This window comes from Sceloporus undulatus, chromosome 5 (genome assembly GCF_019175285.1).
Source record: "Sceloporus undulatus isolate JIND9_A2432 ecotype Alabama chromosome 5, SceUnd_v1.1, whole genome shotgun sequence".
Classification (NCBI taxonomy): Eukaryota; Metazoa; Chordata; class Lepidosauria; order Squamata; family Phrynosomatidae; genus Sceloporus; species Sceloporus undulatus.
Genome location: NC_056526.1, coordinates 64,834,210 through 64,853,469, shown reverse-complemented (window position 1 = coordinate 64,853,469; position 19,260 = coordinate 64,834,210). Strand labels below are relative to the sequence as shown.

Below are 19,260 nucleotides of genomic sequence, written 5' to 3'. Positions count from 1 at the left end.
TAAAGCCAAGGCTACATGCTTCCTTCACAGGATAAATGGAAACATTATTAACCGTAATGGAGCATGTATGTTATAAAGTAGGTTTCGGGAGATAGATTAGTAGTCTTAGCCATGTTAAGTTTTAGACGCAAATGTAGCATCCATGATGAGATCACTGAAAGACATGATGTGACACGTTGTTTAATGTGCGGAGACACCACAGGATTCTATAAGTTGGAGACATGACAAAGTGGCATCAAATTGTTTTAACTACATAGTGGAAATATACCTCTGGTATGAAATTGTCGTTAAGTGTTGCCCTTAAAGGAAGATTTTTCAGTGTAAAAGACTTGGTCAACAAATGGCCTCACAGCATCCACTGAGGTCTTCTGCTCACCTGTTTGTGGTGTATGGGTGAACTTTTCTCTAAGAGATTCCTACTTCCATGTTAGTCCAAACTACATTTAAATGAATATTGTTTTTAAAAAAGAAATATTAAATTAGTGAACTCTGGTATATATGCCAATAATGTCAACATTTTTGAATAATTTGAGGATTCCAATTATTTTTCAGTTATTCTTTGAATTTGCTGTGAAAAACATTTTTTGTTAGATTTGCTTATAAAAACAGCTATAGAGGTTAAATCAAAGCAAAATTGATATGTTGATAGCTGGCAGACCTTATTTTTATGAATATGTGAAGATGTGGTAAGATTCTGATAATTAAGGACATCTGCATCAGTTTTCTAGCATGCTAACAGTTTTCATGCTAATATGAAACTATGACTCTACACTTATTTTTGTTGCTGTTAAATGAACTGTATGCAGGGGTGAATTGAAAGCTGTGTATTTGTGCACATATGTAGGTATGTGAGTGCCAACTTTTTTTTCCTGTCTGCCAAATTTTTCTGCTCCAAATAACTGAAGCTACTTTTATGAAGAGCAAACACAGGTTTGAAACCCCATTGGATTAAACCACTTGATAGGAAGCAATCTGGAACAGATAACTGCAGACATGAAAAGGAGTAATAGGCATCTTTGTTGTAAGTCACATTTACAGCTGTGACCTCAGAAAACTATATTTTAAAAGGGAAGAAATATTTTAAGAGTCCACCTATGGTATTAAATATAATTAGGTTTAATGCTCTTCTCCACACAGTTTGTACACATTGTACTGCAACTTCTGATTCTAAGTAGATCATTGGTGAACACCCACTTTCAATTATCTCTACAGATTCCCTTGCAGAATGAAACAGGTTTCATCCACCTTGCCCTCAGTCCTGAGCAGTTAAGATGATGTGGACTCCACCATGCCTCACTGTAGAGAAGGTGTTCTCAGGGCCATGAATGCTGTTGGTTTTGCACCACACATAGGAGATTACCAGACCTTAACCTCTGGTATTTGTGTGATCAGGGGAAAGATGATCGGAAATTCCCATTAATACCAAATGACGGATCCGTTACTCTTTACGGGTGGGAGAAGAATGGTATATGCACACAGGGGTGTGATCATCTTTCCCCTGATCATGCAAACACCTCTTTGCTCCTTCATATGATAATCTACACTGTATTTTGAAGCAAGGCAGGAAAGCTTAAATTGGTTAAATTGGTTCAGTCGAAATCAGAGGGACTTGTTTCAACAATGGCTTTCTTATCAATTTTCCATAAAGACCAGCTTTGGATGGTTTCCCCATCACAGCTACATATCTCTCCAGCACTTTCCGAGTTACTATTGGGCTCTTGGTTGCTTCTCTGACTAACACTCTGCTTTTCCTGGTCACTGCACTTGAGTGGATAGCCTTCTCTGGGCACACTCACAGCTCAGTCATATTCTTTCTATTTCATAATACTGGATTTAACATGGATCCAGGAAATATTCCCAGTTAGAGTTATTATTTTAAAGAGCCCAACTTTTAATTGGTACTTCTGCATAACTTTATTGTGGACTTGCTTTGAAAGCATCTTGGTCTCCATGATGCTGATTATTTCCAACACTTCAGCTCGCCAACAACACCTTCTAGGAACAGGTGTGTGTAATGTGAAATCATGTGGTAACAGAATTGTACAAATTCAATTTCTCCTGTGATGTCTGTGATTCCTGGAGATAGTGGGTTACTCCAGCTCCTCTTATTCAAGTGTATCAGAGCAATGGGGATGGCAGCAAATGAGTACTTGTGCAACCAACAACTCCCAGTTTGTTTTTTATTTAATAAAAATAAAAAATACTTGGCACTTTCAGAGTGTTGAGTACTGTGTACTCAAGGATAGTATTTGGTAAGTGCTTGTTTGCTTTTCATGAAAAGTAGCCAGAGAATAGCTGGATAGTTTGCACATGCAAGCCTTATCTGTGTAGCAAGCCTTATCCATGTAGATACATGGAGAAAAGGAGGTGTGAACAAAATGGTATTCAAAGACAGTATGCAGCTGCTTTATATTGTGGCTTAGTGAGGAAGGGAGGTATGCCAGCATTTCCTCACACAGTGGAATAACCTTGTATAGACTTGCATTGAGAAAATAAGCAGTGTATATGTGAATAATGAAAAATGCATTGGTTTCTCTAGGAAAATGTTACTTGTTCATCTTGTTCCTGGAATTAAGGAACTGATATCCTCACTTTTAAAATTGGTTTGTGGACATGTTCAAAGATCTCATCTAGCATGGGAGCATGATTTAGAAATAAAATTACCTGTGGCCTTTTAGTTAAATTTCTGGAACTTACAGACATTTAAATCAAAATTTGCCTCAACAGAAGAAACAATTTTAAAAGTAGTGCATTGTTGGCATTGTTATCCTGCACAAAGACTGGCAAAAAATGTGAGTCCAATTGTAGGGAAAATGGCACATTTAGGCATATGTGGCTAGAATGCCCAAAGGAAAGGGAGTTCTGGAATCAAGAAATAGGTTTTGTCTTGTGAATGACAAAAATTAGGATTGCTCCTCAGGGAGAACTTTTATTGCTTTATGTTTTTTGGGTGGTGGGATATAAACAGCCAGATGGACTGTTTTTGACAGCAACTAGAGTTGAAATAGCTTGCTTGAGTCCCAGTTTTAGAGGGGAAGCTGTATAAAATATTGATAATAATAAATAATAATAGTAATATAACATAAATAATTGGAATTGGAATGAACTCTACCTTAATGAGCCTGACTAAATAGAATTGAGTCTTCTCAAGCTAAAAGATAATAAGGGAGAAAAGGACTCAGTGTTGAAGTTTACTGATCTCTGATTATTTCATGTATTAATACGAATTGTAGTAAAAGTGAATTTACATCTATACTGGAAAAAATGTAGAAGGATATACTCAGTGGATGACATTTCCCCTATGAAAACAAAGAAAAAAGGAATGAACCTGGGCATTCAGATTTACCAGAGTACAGTGCACTTGCGTTATACGTGGCTTCCAGCATATGCTTGGAAGACTGCGCCGGAAGAAGCCTCGGCACAGCTGGAAGAAGTAATGGGGTGCGCCGTGGGTATGAGTCCTATTACTTCCAATGGGGGTCCAGCATACATGTTTTTTTCCTTACGGGTCCAGAACAGATCCCCCATGTAAGGAAAGGGCGCACTGTATACATTTCATGATTAATTTGTAGACAAGTCTGTGTCTTCATGCTGATATTATAGATAGCATATTTTAAATTATTCACTTTCTGTCCTTTGTTAATAGATTTTTTTTAAAAAAAAATGTATCAAGATCTTATAAAGAATTGTTATTTACTTTGGTTTCAGAGTTGTTAGGATTTCTGTTGTCATTATATCAAAGTCCAGATTTTCAAATATCTGCCATGACCTGGAGAACTTTGAACCCTTCAGTTTTTCCAAAACAGGATAGCCAAACTATTAACTGAGTCTGGCCAGCACATTTACATTATGGGTGATGCTTTGAAAGTTCATTTTTGGGCCAGATTCGAAGTACAAGTTTAGCTTTAGAAGTCTCAAATGGCTTAGAGGAAAGCTGTTCAGGAAAATTTCTTCTCATATATAAGGTCATCATTTAAGGCCATCACACAGATGCTTCCACCAAATGAAGCGAGATGGATAACTAAAAGAGAAAGAGAGTGTGTACCATTTCAGGTGTGGTGCTCCATTCGTTTTTTAGAATGCTCTTGCCAGAAATATTGGACTAGTGCTTCCATTATAATTGTGCATTCTTGTGTCTATCTCCCAGGCATTTAAAGAATAATTTTAGTGGTTTAATATATTTTCCCCTGTTGCTGGTTTTTACTTTTGTTTTATGTGCTATACTGTTCTTATTTTTAGCTGCCACAGATACATAGAATGTGTGTGTGTGTGTGTGTGTGTGAGTAAACTTCAATGAAAAGTAGGCGGAGTGTGACATTAGCAAATACATTATTAAATGCACTCTGCTTCCTCCACAGTTAACACATGTACACATAGGCACAGCAAGTGCAGCCCTGTGAGATTAATGGCCAGGGTAAGGGAGGGGAAGTCAGGTGGCTGTTTAGAGGTGTCCAGAACCAGACCAAAATAACCCTCAAACACCATGGCACTGGTCATGTGCTTTTGGTTTTATCTTGCCTTACCACACATTGATTTTATCCTTGTCTATTTTTTCTTTTTTCTTTTTTCTGTTTTTAATCCATTTGTACACCATCCAGGAACTCTGACTATTAAACAGCTTGTGGCTGAAATAAATAAATAACACCTGAACAGCGGGGGAAGTGGAGAGGTTACAGAGCCGAGTAATGTCATTTCACCCCCTCGCCTCAGCTCCTAAGCAGCAGGAATTAGAAAATCATTAAACCTACCCTTCCTGAAATCTTCCTTTCCCATCCTGCTGAATAGAGGTAAAACAGCCAAATTGAGATGAGGGAGGGAACACAGAGTAGGTACTTGAAAGAGAGCATGGATGATTGGATGTGGAGAATTCATAAGCTGTATCTGGCCTATCGGCTGGAGTTTATCGCTCATCTTGATGTCTTCTGTGAATATTCGCCTCCAACAAAGGACTCAACCCTTGCTTTGTCTGCTTTTGCAATTACATCTGTATCTCACTGGGGTTTTCTGATAAATTCTGTTCAGTATCTTCTGTCAAGTTGGCCTTTGCTTACCTGTCTTTAGTCAAACAGATTTTTGTGCCAAAAACAGATTTTGTGTAAATGCTTAATATTAGACACAGTGCAGTTTCTTACCCTGTTTTGTCTTGATCTGCCCAGTTAGTTAGTTCGGCAATCACAGCGCAGCTTTGGCCCAATCTGGGAGTGTGCATCATGCTCCTGGATTGGCCCAAAGCCAGTACTTTTGGCCTGAGTGTTCTGGGCTGTAGTTTCATAACAACAGGTGGAGTCTTTTGAGAATGTAGTTCTTCATTCTAATCATTTGGAAGTACACAAGGTTTAACAATCTTATTTCGGGATAAACATGATTAAAATTCCATGTTATTTAAAAGATGATCCAATGAGCATTTGGGAACAAACATGATTAGTTGGAAAGAAGACAGAGACTCTGGCCAGGTTTGACGTGCTATTTATCAACATTTGTACACACATATTTTCCTGAGCTTGTGTGCAGCATGAAGATGAAATCCCCTTTTGGCTGCTAGGGAATGGAATATTCTGTTTTAATTCTTTGATAGACACTTCCTATTCAAATATGATGTCTCCTTGCTCTCTCTTGGCCTTTACTATACCACCTCAATAAAGAGACATAAGCTGGATCAACCTTACAGAAAATAAGAGTATTTTAAAGAGGTTTAATTAAATCAAAGTATACTATGAAGCTTTGCTGAAGTGCTGTTTTTGTCCTTTCTCTCTTTCTCATGCATACTGTGTGAGGTTAACCTTCTTCTTCACCATTTAGCCTTTAACATTTACATCCCAAGGAGGCATTATTTTAATTTCCTTCCATTTTACATAAAATCAAAAAAGACGAGTACTCAATATAATCAGAATAGTTTGTGTTCTGTGCTACAGTATTAGGTCTGTGACATTTTTTCCTTATGACAGTGGCTTTCTTTGGATTACTCTTTGAATAAGACTCATTCTGAGTCACTGTCTGACTGAAATTTTGTTTCTGTGAACCATCTAAGCAAACTGAAAAACCTGCTTCCTAAATCTAATGGGAAAATGGGTCTATTTTGTTTATTTGTAAACAGACTAAGTATGCAAAACATGATTGTTAGATTGTCTTTTTGTGTACAATAATTCTGTTGAGTCTTCTATCAAAACCAAAGCGTTTCCTTTTGACTGGATGATTCCTTCACAATGATCATACAAGTTTTGATTCTAAGCATGTTGGTGTCAGAATGTCACATACAGATTCAAGTGGTATTGTGCTTTGCTTCATAGAATAATGTGAATTTGGTTGCCTGAAATATGCTTTCTTACAGTATATTTAGGCTGCATTTCAGCACATTTTATGCACATATTGTCACACTTTTGTGCTCTTTCTTAATACACATGAAATGGTGATTTTACTTGGTTCTGTTCTTCATTAGTAAGAAAGGATACAGCCTTTACTTTCATTATAAATGTGTGTTGAAAATATAAAGCTAGAAAAATGTAATCTCTTAACACTGGTGATTGTACATATGCAGTGGAAACTCACGCGGGGGATCCGTTCCGGACCCCCTTGCGTAAGGCGAATTCCGCCTATGCTAGAGCCCCATTCATAGGGCTCATGCACGCAGTGGCACGGCGGTATGGGAGTACGTGGGGAGCCACGGGCGCACGTCCCATTCATCTGAATGGGACGTGCTGCCCCTTGCACCCCGTGTGCTCCCCATGGCTTGAGTGCATAAGCTCAAAGCTGTGTATAGCGCGTCTGTGTATAAGGCGGGCGCACTGTTGTAGGACAATTCATGGGTGCTAAGGAGATGGTGCATCCCACACAGTCACTTTCCTGTGAAGTGTTACTGTGTACAGTTATCCCTTCCCTTACATGGTGGATCCGTTACTGGGCCCCCCGCGTTAGGGAAAAAACGTGGGTTCTCAAGCCCCATTCAAATGAATGGGGCTCGTGCCCGCGGTGGTGCCGCAGTGGTGTGTGAGGTGCATGCCATGGGAGCGTGTTGTCAGGGATGATGGGAGTTGTAGCTCTTCACCTCTGGCTCGAACTCACCACCTTGTTGTGCACCGCGCTGACCAGTTTTGGCCAGTGGTTAAAGCTTAGCAGAGTTACAGAGAATAGGCTGAAGACCCTGACAAACTCTCCAAGCCTTCTCGCTCTTGCTTCCACAGAAGTCTTCACCCTTCTTCAGGATCCAGCTGGTTCTTGTAGCTTCACCCAAGACACCAGACAACTCAGTAGTCTTATATAAAAGATCTACTTTATTCTACTATATACAGCTCCAAAAATATCCAACACAACTCCAACACTCCTCACTCTACAACCCACAAAATACATTGGGATTCATAGTCATTATTATAGTCAATGCAAGATACCTCCCACTGTTGTCTGTTTCCACCCAGTAGGCGTGTACACCATTCTCATTGGTTCTCTTGGTTCATCCCACAATTAGTGATTTCATCATCTCAGCCTTGACCACTTAACAATTGTCAGGTGTGTTCAATTATTCACTTTACATTTCTGTCCTTGGCAGTTAGGACTTGTTAATTGTATTACCATTTACACCTGTGTGGTTCCCAATTGGCTTCTGCTGAGTCACCCTGACTCTCACATACATGTTTTATTTCATTTACTGTATATCCCATGTTGCTTTTTTTTAAAACACATATCCCATTGTTTTATTCCAATGCGCGACTCCCTTCCGGCACGACTTCCAGCATATGCTGGAAGCCACATAAAATGCGCCCGCGTAACTGGGCACACTGCAATAACATCTGCTCATCTATTGGAAGGTCCTAAGGGACTTAAAAGATTAAATTCATTTTGTAAGCTACGTTCTGTCATATATGGAGAGAAAGGTGTATTATTTAATAAATAAATAAACACATTTAAATACCTTCAAACAACAATGGATTATGTGCACTGCCGGAACTATGGATTTATGCATTGTTTGTGTACCTTTAATGTCTTTTTCATGGGAATCAGTACTGCAATAGTACAGTCAGTCCTCCATAGGCACGGATTTTTCATCCATGGAATCAAGCATCCAGAGTTTGAAAATATTTTAAAAATATCTAAATGCCAAAAAGCAAACCTTCATTTTACCATTTTATACAAGAAACACCATCTTACTGTGCCACTGCATTTAATGGGGCTTTAGTATCCACAGATTTTTGGTATCCACTGGGGGCCCTGAACCAAACCTCAATAAATACTAAAGGCTGACTGTACTGCATTCATTCTACTATTTAAGAATGGAAGAGTTATCAAAAGGAATTTATATGCCTCATGTATTCATAATTTATATGGATATATGCAATTTTATGTGTGCCTGACTGTATCTGGCATCTTTAGTTTTAAAAGCTGTCAACATTTCAACATAGAATCATAGAATCATCGAGTTGGAAGAGACCACAAGGGCCATCCAGTCCAACCCCATTGTGCCATGCAGGAAATCTAAATCAAAGCATCCCCAACAGATGGCCATCTAGCCTCTGTTTAAAGAACTCTAAGGAAGGAGACTCCACTACACTCCAAGGGAGTTTGTTCCACTGTCGAACAGCCCTTACTGTCAGGAAGTTCCTCCTAATGTTGAGGTGGAATCTCTTTTCCTGGAGCTTGCATCCATTGCTCCAGGTCCTAGTCTCTGGAGCAGCAGAAAACAAGTTTGCTCCCTCATCAACATAGTGAATGTCAACATAGTTAGTGAGCCACCACACAATTCAGGTTGGTAATGATCCTGTACATTCTTAATAGTTTCTTTTATAAATGCAAAAGGTAACTGTAAAAGTAAAATAGAAGTGTAGCAGCTTGTATATAATTTGGGACATTAAATATCAGGGTATCAAGCCAATTGTTCCCTTGTCTTGTGGTTAAGTTTTAACCGTGTGATTTTTCTGATGTAAGCTATATATAAGAGCTAGCATGGTTTGAGCATTGGACAAGGTTTCTGGAGAACAAGGCTCAAATCCCATCTCTGCCATATAATCCAACAGTAACATTCACATTCCGCATAAGAATAATTTTAATTCCAGGGAAGGAATATTTTACTTTGTTTGGATTGCTAGTGGAAAATACTTTAGTGCACTAACACTATGATACTAGATCTAGGTTAAATGCTTAGCAGTAACATAAGCAGTAGACTGACTTAATGAAGATTTAATATATAGTCATGACTTGAAAGAAATTGCTTCTGCCAAAGCAGCACTTAGATATAATTTCTCACTTCCTGTACATCAGATACTCATAAAAAATGTTCAAAGGAGGCATTTAGAGAAAATACATGATGACACTATAATTTATAGGCATTACTTAACCTTTCGCCTTTCTTGAGAATCCTTTGGGGTTTTAAATAAAGGGTCTAGTATTTTAATTTAAAATCTTGTTTTGCCATAAGATCTACTGATGTATATAATATCTACTGTAGGACAGTACCTAGTTACTGTTTCCTCGTAATGAATATTGTATGCCATTATTTTGATGCAGTTTCTTAAACACACATACACACAAAAATCCAAATATGTATGCTTTTAGAAGGCAGCACTAACTACTTATTTGTATGTGCTCATGGAGGTTTATAGCATTAGCCTGGAGTTAAAGTAATACCCAACATAGCACAATATCATTTTTTAAAATATTGAAGATGGTCTCATTCAAGTCCCAGTAGGAACAAAGTACTGTAGTGAAGGTTGAGGGCCATCATAGCATCCTGTTGTGGCCACTACAATGCATGCAAAATGATCTTCTGGTTGAATTAGTTGCAATCTTAGGTCCAAGGAGGACTTTTTGATATTTATAAGAATACAGGTCTGATGAGAAGTGTCCAGAGGCCTTGCAAGTTCGGGGTTCCATTTGAGTCACAACTAATTTAACCTGTTAACAAGTCCTCTTCTGGCATAGCATACCTTCCAGTATTACATAATTGCCAACAGTCATACATGTGGCCAAGCAACAGAGATTTCTGTGGATGCAGTTAACATATAAAATGATATTCTGCCATATTTTATTATGGTAGAATAAAATTTTACCATATAATTCTGATATTTAATTCTGATATTAAATTATAACCTAACATTTCTTACTGTTGTTAACAACCCTGGAGTCACCTTTAACTCATGGCTACTCTGTGGATGAAACATCTCCAAGTCTCCCTGTCCTCCAGTGCTCTGCTCATTTCTTGCAGACTCATGCCTGTTTCCTCCCTAAATGAGTCTAGCCATCTGGAGTGCAGTCTACCTCTCTTTCTTCTACCTTCTGCCTTTCCCAGCATTATTGTCTTTTCCAATGAGTCATGCCTTCTCATGTTGTGGCCAAAGTACAACAGCCTCAATTTAATCATCTTGGCCTCCAGGGGTATTTATGGCTTGATTCACTCATTTGTGTGTCTTTCTGGCTGTCCACGGTATCTTTAGCACTCTTCTCCAACACCACATGTCAAATGAGTTGATTTTCTTTTTATCTACTTCTTTCACAGTCCAGCTCTCACATCCATGCATAGTGATTGGGAATACAATAGTTTGGATGTTTCTAACTTTGGTGCTCAGTTGTATATCTTTAGTCTTTGTTACTTTGTATATCTTTGTCTTGTTGTATATTAACTTTTAATATTTCTCTGCTTTTATACATGCCCACACATATGGAAAAAAGTTCCCAGCTCTTCTGAACATTTCATAGGATAATAGAATCAGAGAGTTGGAAAATACCTCAAGGGCCATCAAGTCCAACCCTCTGCCATTCAGGAAGACAGAGTCCAAATACCTGTGACAGATGGCCATCCAGTCTTTTAAAATACCTCCAAAGAAGGAGACTCCACCACACTCAGAGGGAGCGTGTTTCACTGTCAAACAGCTCTTACTGTCAGGAAGTTCCTCCTAATGTTGAGGTGAAATCTCTTTTCTTGTAGCTTGCATCCATTGTTTCATGACCTATTCACTGGAGCAGCAGAAAACAAACTTGCTCCATCTTCAATATGACACTCCTTCAAATACTTAAATAGGGCTATCATATCATGTTTTAACCTTCTCCTCTTCAGGTTTAACAAACCCATCTTCCTATGTTGCACATCATAGGGCATGGTTTCCTGACCTTTCACCATTTTGGTCACTTACCTCTGAATATGCTCCAGCTTGTACACATCCTTTTTGAACTGTGGTGCCCAGAACTGGACACAGTATTCCAGGTGAGGCCCAACCAAAGCAGAATAGAGTAGTGCTAGTTCTTCCCTTGATCTAGACACTATACTTCTATTGATACAACCTAGAATTGCATTTGACTCATGTTCAACTTGTGGTCTAGTAGGTCTCCTAGATCCCTTTCATATGTAGTTTTGTTAAGACAGGTGTCCTTTATCTGTGGATTTAATTTTTTCTGCCTAAGTGCAGTACCTTTAATTTCTCCCTGGTGAAATTCATTTTGTTGGTTTTGACCCAGCTTTCTAATCTATTAAGGTATTTTTGAATTTTGATACTGTCCTCTGGGGTATTAGCTACTCCTCCAAATTTGGTGTCATCTGCAAATTTGATAAGCATGCCCTTTATTTGTTCATCAAAATCATTGATAAAGATGTTGAATAGCACTGGGCCCAGGAAAGAACCCTGTGGCGTCCCACTGGTCACTTCTCTTCAGTGAGCAGCCAATTACAAATCTACATAACAGTAGCACTGTCTAGTTCACCTTTTACCAGCTTGTTTCCCAGAATATCATTGGGGATCTTGTTGAAAGCCTTGCTGAAATCATCTCCAGCATTTGATCCTTGGTGTCAGATAACTATCTATAAAACATCTTCTAATAATTTCCCTTAATATCTTGACACAGTATAGTGTTTACTTCAACAACGTTCACAAAGATTATAATGAAGAAGAACGCAGAAGCTAGAAGAGGCTGCAGCAGTTTGGTTTTGCCTTGGCTGTGTTAATTGAGTACAGGTCACTTTTGCAATTTTTTAAACTCAGTTCACAGCAACTGAAATACCATAAGCCGAAGACAAATGAGGAAAGTGGCAAGAGAAGAGAGAAACTGGGATGTTTTAAAAGCAGCTGAAAAGTGGGATGACCGATGATTAATCAGACTGTACCCACTGAATCAGGACAGTTGGAAGGTGTGGCATGGTAATTGAAAAATCTGTACATCTGCTGAAAATGATGCAGGAACTTAAAGGATCTGAGTGTCTCTGATGCTGCCAAGCATAGCCTTTAGACAATGTCTAAATTGCCATTATGCCTGAAGTCACTTTTGAAGAGTCTGAATTCTGACTTATGGTCATCAAATGATTTACATTAGTTTTGCTATCAAGCTGTCCAAAAGAGTTTATTTCCCTGGTTTACCCATATGCAGGATACTATTGGCTTGTTTCCTTTTATTATGCTCTGCTTCTATGCCTGAAAGTGTGAGGTTTCCATGTATATATGAGTCAAAACTAGAGATGAGCTTGAATTCTTCCAAATCCTTCTTGCAGCTATGATAGTAGGAATACAAATGTGGGGTGGGTGTGGGTGCTTGGAGGTTATTGAACTTTAGGGCCACTCACCCCTCTCATGATGCTATTTTTAGTCTGTCCTACTCTGATCATTCAAAGTATTCTATCTCCTGTTTCTCTCTGGACATGAGAGCTGGGACATTTTGACAGTTGTAGTGCACAGAATCACTGTTCCTAGTTTTGTATTTATCTTTTTTTCTTCTCTGAGTTGCTCCAGAAGGCAAAGATTATTAGAAATGTATGTGCAATTAAGACTTTTGAACAATTTTGCAAAATTGATGATGTTCTCATAGTATTTTGAAACGGTTACATAATATTTCATACTATAGCAAAAATAGGATTTAATAAAAATAGTTAATTGTTCAAACAACTCATAAAGCTAATCTATTTTGGGGCATTCAGAATTTAAATGGCATGATTACAAATCAACATACATTCTTCTCTGATGGGCTTGTTGGCTTGGTAAATAAGGGGGTTGCAATGACTAACTCTTCCCCACTCCCAGTTATGTGCTCTCTGTAAAAGAGAATTTATCATAGTTTCTTATAATGGCCTCACAAACATATTAAGGGGAAAATGGATTAGGCAAATTATAGAAAACAATCATGTAGAAATTATTGTCAAGCAAGGATGACATCATAACTGATGCTTCAAATAATTGCACTATTATATAAAATTGTAATCAAAGATTTGAAGTTTAGATAATATCAGATTTGCAGGAGTTAGAAAACTAGTTTCAACAAAGCACTTCAAATGTACATTATTGGACATTAGAAAGAAAAAAGAATTCAGATCAACATAAAATTTATAGAATCTAAAAATCCTGAGGATGGGCTTATTCTGGCGTGTCTATATTCTTATGTATCTTTCTGGTATGTTTTCTTGTGCACTGCGTAATACCTGTTTTTCTACAACTGTCCAGTTTTATGTCTCATGAAGGATACTTATTGCTGTGGGAAGGAAGCTGCCCAATAGACAGCAACACAGAACTGGAGGAAAAGGCCACAACTTTATTAACAAGCAGCACAAAGGGTAGGGTTGGCCCAAAGCATAAGGTCTGGATCTGGAAACATCAATCAACACCCCATTTGATTGATGTAAGGTTGCTTGGTCATGACCAAGCATCAGGATGACACAGGGGCAGCGGAAATGCCCTCTCACATATATGCAACTGGTCAGTCGCATATTCCAATAAGCCCCTAGTTACTGGGAGATGTTCACTTGATGTGGCACCCGCAATGGCCACACCACCTGCCCTCAGCACTCCCAAATCCAATGGACTCCTGATCCAGTGCTATGGAGCCCTGGAAACCATGCCCACCAGATCCAGGACCTATGCTGTCATCCTAAAACAAAGTTGTGACAAAAACACCCTAGCCAAGGGAGGGAGGGTGGGAGAGCTGAGCTAAAATGGTGCTGGATGGCGCGCGGCGCAGCCTTAAATATGCCTGTCCACCAATAGGGGGCCTGGAAAGAGAGGAGGCAGTGCCTCCCAGGCCCCTACCACCAATAGGCTGCACTCGGGGGTCTGAGCCAGCCAATCATGGCCTCTTTCCTCTTGCAATGCAAGCTGGGACATGTAGTCCCAGCACCCGGTGCAAAAGAGCTGCCCTTTCCACCCCAGCAGCCAATGGTGGGCCTTCTTGCCGGCCCAAAGGCTGCTGGGGCGAGACAGGCCTCTGCAATTGCGGAGACTAGGGTGCCTTCTTCCCCAGCAAAGTGCCGGCCTGGTAAGTCGGATGGCGTCATTTATCATCTTGAAATAATACATACAGTTATATAAAATAATATATGACTGTGAATTTTATGTCACTTACTGTGAGCTGCTTTACTTTGTTTGGATTATATGCCTATGAGGATTTTGTTTAGTTGAATCTATATAAAAATAACCTCTACATAATATTTGTAGATTTTGGATGATATGTAGGAAAAAATAGGTTGTGGCATAGTGAGACTACCAAAGTAATTTGCATGTGTACAAGTAACTAATGACTTAATTGTCATATTTTGGGCTTATTGTTTTTAAGGATGAAAACAGTAAAGATGATAAATAAGAACATGGTACCTCTACCATTTCAGGAACAAATGTAGCCCATGTTTATAGTTTCCTATATCTGACATACTTTTAAAAGGGAGATAAAAGAAATGCTTATTTTCCCTTTAAAAATCACACTGGTAAGCAATCTTTTTCAATCACACACACACAAGACAAACAGAGACCAATGGGGAGTATATTCAGAGTGATCTAATTTAGGAACTTATTTGAACAATTGATTCCCATACTGATAATGAGTAGGATGCTTCTGTCTACATTAGTCTCTTTTCACACCATGTAACTCCTAGGTATTATGGCAGGTCTTTCCCCTGCCTTTTCAATTAGTGAATAATCACTCTACTCAGTGGTTGGCTAGGAGATGTGTAAGGGCACACAAAGTCACCATTAATTTTGATTTTTCTTCAGTAGACACACTGTGCTTTAATTTATGCAGACCTAACAATCTGTCTCCATGTTTAAAAACTGTGTGTTTGTGTTTCTCTGTGAGGGAAAAGAGGACAAGGAACTGGAGCTAGAAGTATTAATTCTGTCAGAAGGGCACTTCATTTCAAGTTAGGCAGCAAATGATCCAAAGTAAAGCCTTGTCCAGTGGTGATAAGGGATCAGTGAGAGATGGAACAGTGAAAAAAGAGAGTCTGTAGTCAGAATGACTTGTTATCATCTGCAAATCAAGACACAGAAGAGCACAGGAGAGAGAACATCTGAGATATTGATAGTGGCACTGGTAGGGAGGAATACACAGAAATGATAATTTCTGACTTCTGGTAATTTTCTTTCTGTTTCCAGATAACTCCAACAGACAGAAACATTGTCAGGCTCCAGCATTTAAGGACCATTTGGTGAGTTGGGATTGTATTAAGCTCTTAAATCTTCTCTTCTTACTGTTACAGAGAATTTATTAATTTCTTATGCTGCTGTCCTCTTCCTGCTGTTAAACTAATGTCCGAGTAACATCAAAAACTGTTTTTAAAAAATGACACACACACACACACACACACACACACACACACACACACAGAGGAATATCAAGACATAGCAGTAACCAGGTTCTTTTCCAGTTGGTGGTAAGCTGTCTACCTGGAAAAACTTTGGGTTAGTTTGTTCTCTGCTTACTTCTCTTCTAGAAACCTTCCCGTAGAGCAGCTTGATAGATAGAGAAATAATGGTTATGCTGTCATCCTCATCCTCATCATTGTCTGCTTTCAATACTTGGGTATAAAAGAACAGTGTAAATGGGCCCTTCACCAGTCTAATAGAATGAATACAAAATAAAACCTTCATGAATTGTTTTAAAAATAGACATGCCTCATGTCTACCTTGAAATCATTCCATTCCAGTGCCGGGCAAAAACCTTATTTTTCCAATCCTTCTAATTTTTCATGAACATATAGATGCAATAGAGGATGGAGGGTGGGGTAGAATATAAGTGCAGAGAGAGAAGGAGGGGAGCGACAAAAGCACTTACCAGCTCTGAAATAATATTACATGATGCTTGAATAGGCCACATATGTTGTCAGTTCATTGGTTCAGGTATATGATTCAGTTTTATAAACTAAGGGTTAAAGTTGGTTTGCTTGAGTCAACAGAAGTTAAGGCTACCACAGTTTGTTTGGGTTTGGAAATGTCTATGAACTATGATAAATTTAAAACAGAACTCATATCTTCCAGTCTCCATCTTACAACCATGCCAAAGTTGTAAAAAGGAAGGGAACACACAGGGCTTTAACACTGAACCATAGTTTAGCACTTTGTCTGAAGAAAGCCATAGTGTCAATACTATCAACTATCAAGTCCATTTGTCCACTTCACTGCTCTCCTAGACCATAAACGATGGGCTTACGTTCTAAGGAAACACTTCTATATGAAAGGCTGTCTTTGATCAATAGGAGAATGGAACGTTCATTCAGGAAAGGACTACAATATTCCATCACTGCCCATGAAACCTGGCTCTTTAGCAAATATTTTATAATGCATACTTGAATCCATTTAGGAGACTGATTTTTAAAGGAAAATTGTATTCAGTCTTACAAGTTTCATGAGAAGAGAACATTTCTTTAATATTTATGATGTAGAGGAAATCTTTGGTTCTGCTCTTCTTGTTGATTCCCACAGCATCAATAATTCTCTTTGAGAGGCTGGTTGGATCCATAGACTTGTTAGAATTACTTTAATTCATTTTGAATGCAGCCCAATCTCATCACGTCTGCAAATATTTCTCACCTGATGGTTTTCTTCTTGCATATGGAACTTTGGCGGGATACAGACGGGCAGGAGAAGACATCTTGGAGGTGTATTCTGCTGAATACGGAGCCTCCAGACCGCCCTCCCCGGGGGTGTGCTTCAGGTGTTGGGGCTTCCACACGGGGGGCAGTGAAGACGCCTCACCTGGGGCCGTTTCAGACCCGGAGTTTCCAAACCGCCGCCTCGGAGGACGCTGCAAAGAGAGAGGCAGCTTCCGCACGGGCGGCCAAAAATGGGGCTTTTTTTTCTTTTGTCGGCTGGCGGATGCGCAGCTGCGGCGCTCAGCACCGGCGGCAGAAAGCATATGTGCACATTTAAAGCACCCAAGCCCCTTTAAACTTTATCCCCCGCTCTGCCCAAGAACAAAGGTGGTCTCCTGCCAGCTGGTGATCAGCTGGTGTTGGCATCCTTGTCCGCTTGCACATTGCCAGTGTCGCTTCTTCCCGCTTGGGGCGTGCGGGCGGCGTGTTCATGGCGGCATTCAGGTAAGGGCCGTCTGAAGGCTATACCTTCATGACGTCATGAACACACCCCTTTTTGCCCGTCTGTATCCCGCCTAAGACTCTTTCAACAGCAACAATATAAGGATTGTTCAGGCTTTGTGTATGCCAAGGGAAACCTATCTGTTATATCGTGTGATAACCTGCTTCAATGGTAATGGCTGTTGTGTAGTTTTGAGAACAGGAAACCAACCATGAGGGACGCAGAAAACATAAACTCCAGAAATATGCCTCTCTGGCTGCTGTACTGAGACAAAGGGAGTATGAGGTCTCTGTCAACACGTTACTTGTTGGAGCCCTGGGTTCCTAGGACCCAGCAAATAAGCCTGTGTGGAGAATCTGTGGGATGGGAAAGCACTGCACAAAGGATCGTGTGGATGCAAATGGTATCAGATATAATCAGATGGTCCTGAGACATCTATATTGAGCACACTTCAGGCCACTACCAATATGAGGAATCAGTTACTGTTTCTGGAGAGAGAGAGAGAGAGAGAGAGAGAGAGAGAAAGAGAGCCATGATAAGTTTGGAAATAATTTCCTTTTCCTTTTCTAATATATAGTTGTTTCGATATATTAGTGATTACAGTGGGCCCTTGCCTTACACGGGGGATCTGTTCTGGACCCTCCCGCATAAGGCAAATTCCGCACAGTGGTGCGGGAGCATGCGGGGTGCCACGGGCACGCGCCCCATTAATTTGAATGGGATGCATTGCCCCGTGCACTCCCCACGGCTTGAGCGCGTATACTCAAGTATGCGTAAAACGCGCCCGCATATAACGCGGACACACTGTATCTGCTTGTGATGTAAAAGTAAAATATATTTTGATCCCCTTATTATGTTCTTCTTTAAAAATATATTTTTTGAGCTATTTAATGTATTCTGGAAATGAAATTTGCTTTGTATTTACTATTTATATACAATCATATTATTTCATTTTTCAATAGCATTCTTTGGATCTGATATGTATTATTTATTGTTCCTGTGTTAAAGATACAAATGTAGGATAATACAAGAATGTAAGAGTCTAGAGTTACCCCCTATGGGTATAGTCACACTGCACAAATATAGCTATTTGATGCCACTTTATCCTGTGGTTTCATCTTGTGGAACCCTGACATTTATAGTTTGCTTAGTTACTTAGAATTCTCTGCTAGACAACTCTAAGGAACTCTTCCCTGAACTACAGCTCCCTGGATATATATCTTTTTATTTAATCCTCTTCTCAGGATACCTTGGCAACTGTAGCTAAACAGAATTCACTAGGGCTGTTTAGCAGAGAATTCTAAACTCCTCACCAAAATACAAATTCCATGATTCCATAGGACAAAGACACAACTTTTAACATTGTAGGAAACTGATATTATTATGCTGAGTGGATGTACCCTATGATTTCCAATTAAATCTCCATAGAGAAGGACCTAGTCTGATATGTCCTAATTTTCAATTTTCCATTGCTGTCTATATTCTTTTTCTGAAAGACTTGGAAAAAGAAGCAATATTAGAAATATGATGTTGGATAAAATAGCACTTTATAATCTAATCTCATTTCACCAGAGATTGCCATCTGTTTTCCATTTTATTGGCTTCTCTTTGAACTTGGAAACTTTAGGAAATTCAACACAAACTCACCTGTACTCTGCATATGGTTTCTGGGGTGAATGAAATAGATTTTCTCTTGCATGTGAAGAGATTTAAGTCTATGAATTTTCTTCTGACCTTCCCAATGATTTGTACATTTTGATTGATAGAAACACTCAAATTCTCCATCCCAGTGTTTTGCTCTGTTTATGTTTGTCTGCATTTGGATGTAAACAGGGAAGTAAGTTAAACTGAGATTCAAAGGAACTGGAAATTAACTTGGAGACAAATGGGTCCGAACAGATAAGCCAGAATCAAGCTGCTTTGGTTCACTTTGGAGGTATGCTGTTTAAATGCTGCATGCGTCCTAAGAGACTGTAAGCCACGCCAAAGCCACGCTCCA

At 39.3% G+C, this 19,260-nt stretch overlaps 1 protein-coding gene across 1 annotated transcript in view; it reads left to right on the top strand.

Moving 5' to 3' along the window:
* CNTN1 (contactin 1) overlaps positions 1-19,260 on the top strand; it is a 219,719-nt gene that overhangs the window by 55,042 nt on the left and 145,417 nt on the right. Inside the window, exon 2 of the mRNA XM_042469611.1 lies at positions 15,324-15,376. The gene's annotated coding sequence lies outside the window, so the exon portion shown is untranslated. The remainder of the gene's footprint in view (positions 1-15,323; positions 15,377-19,260) is intronic.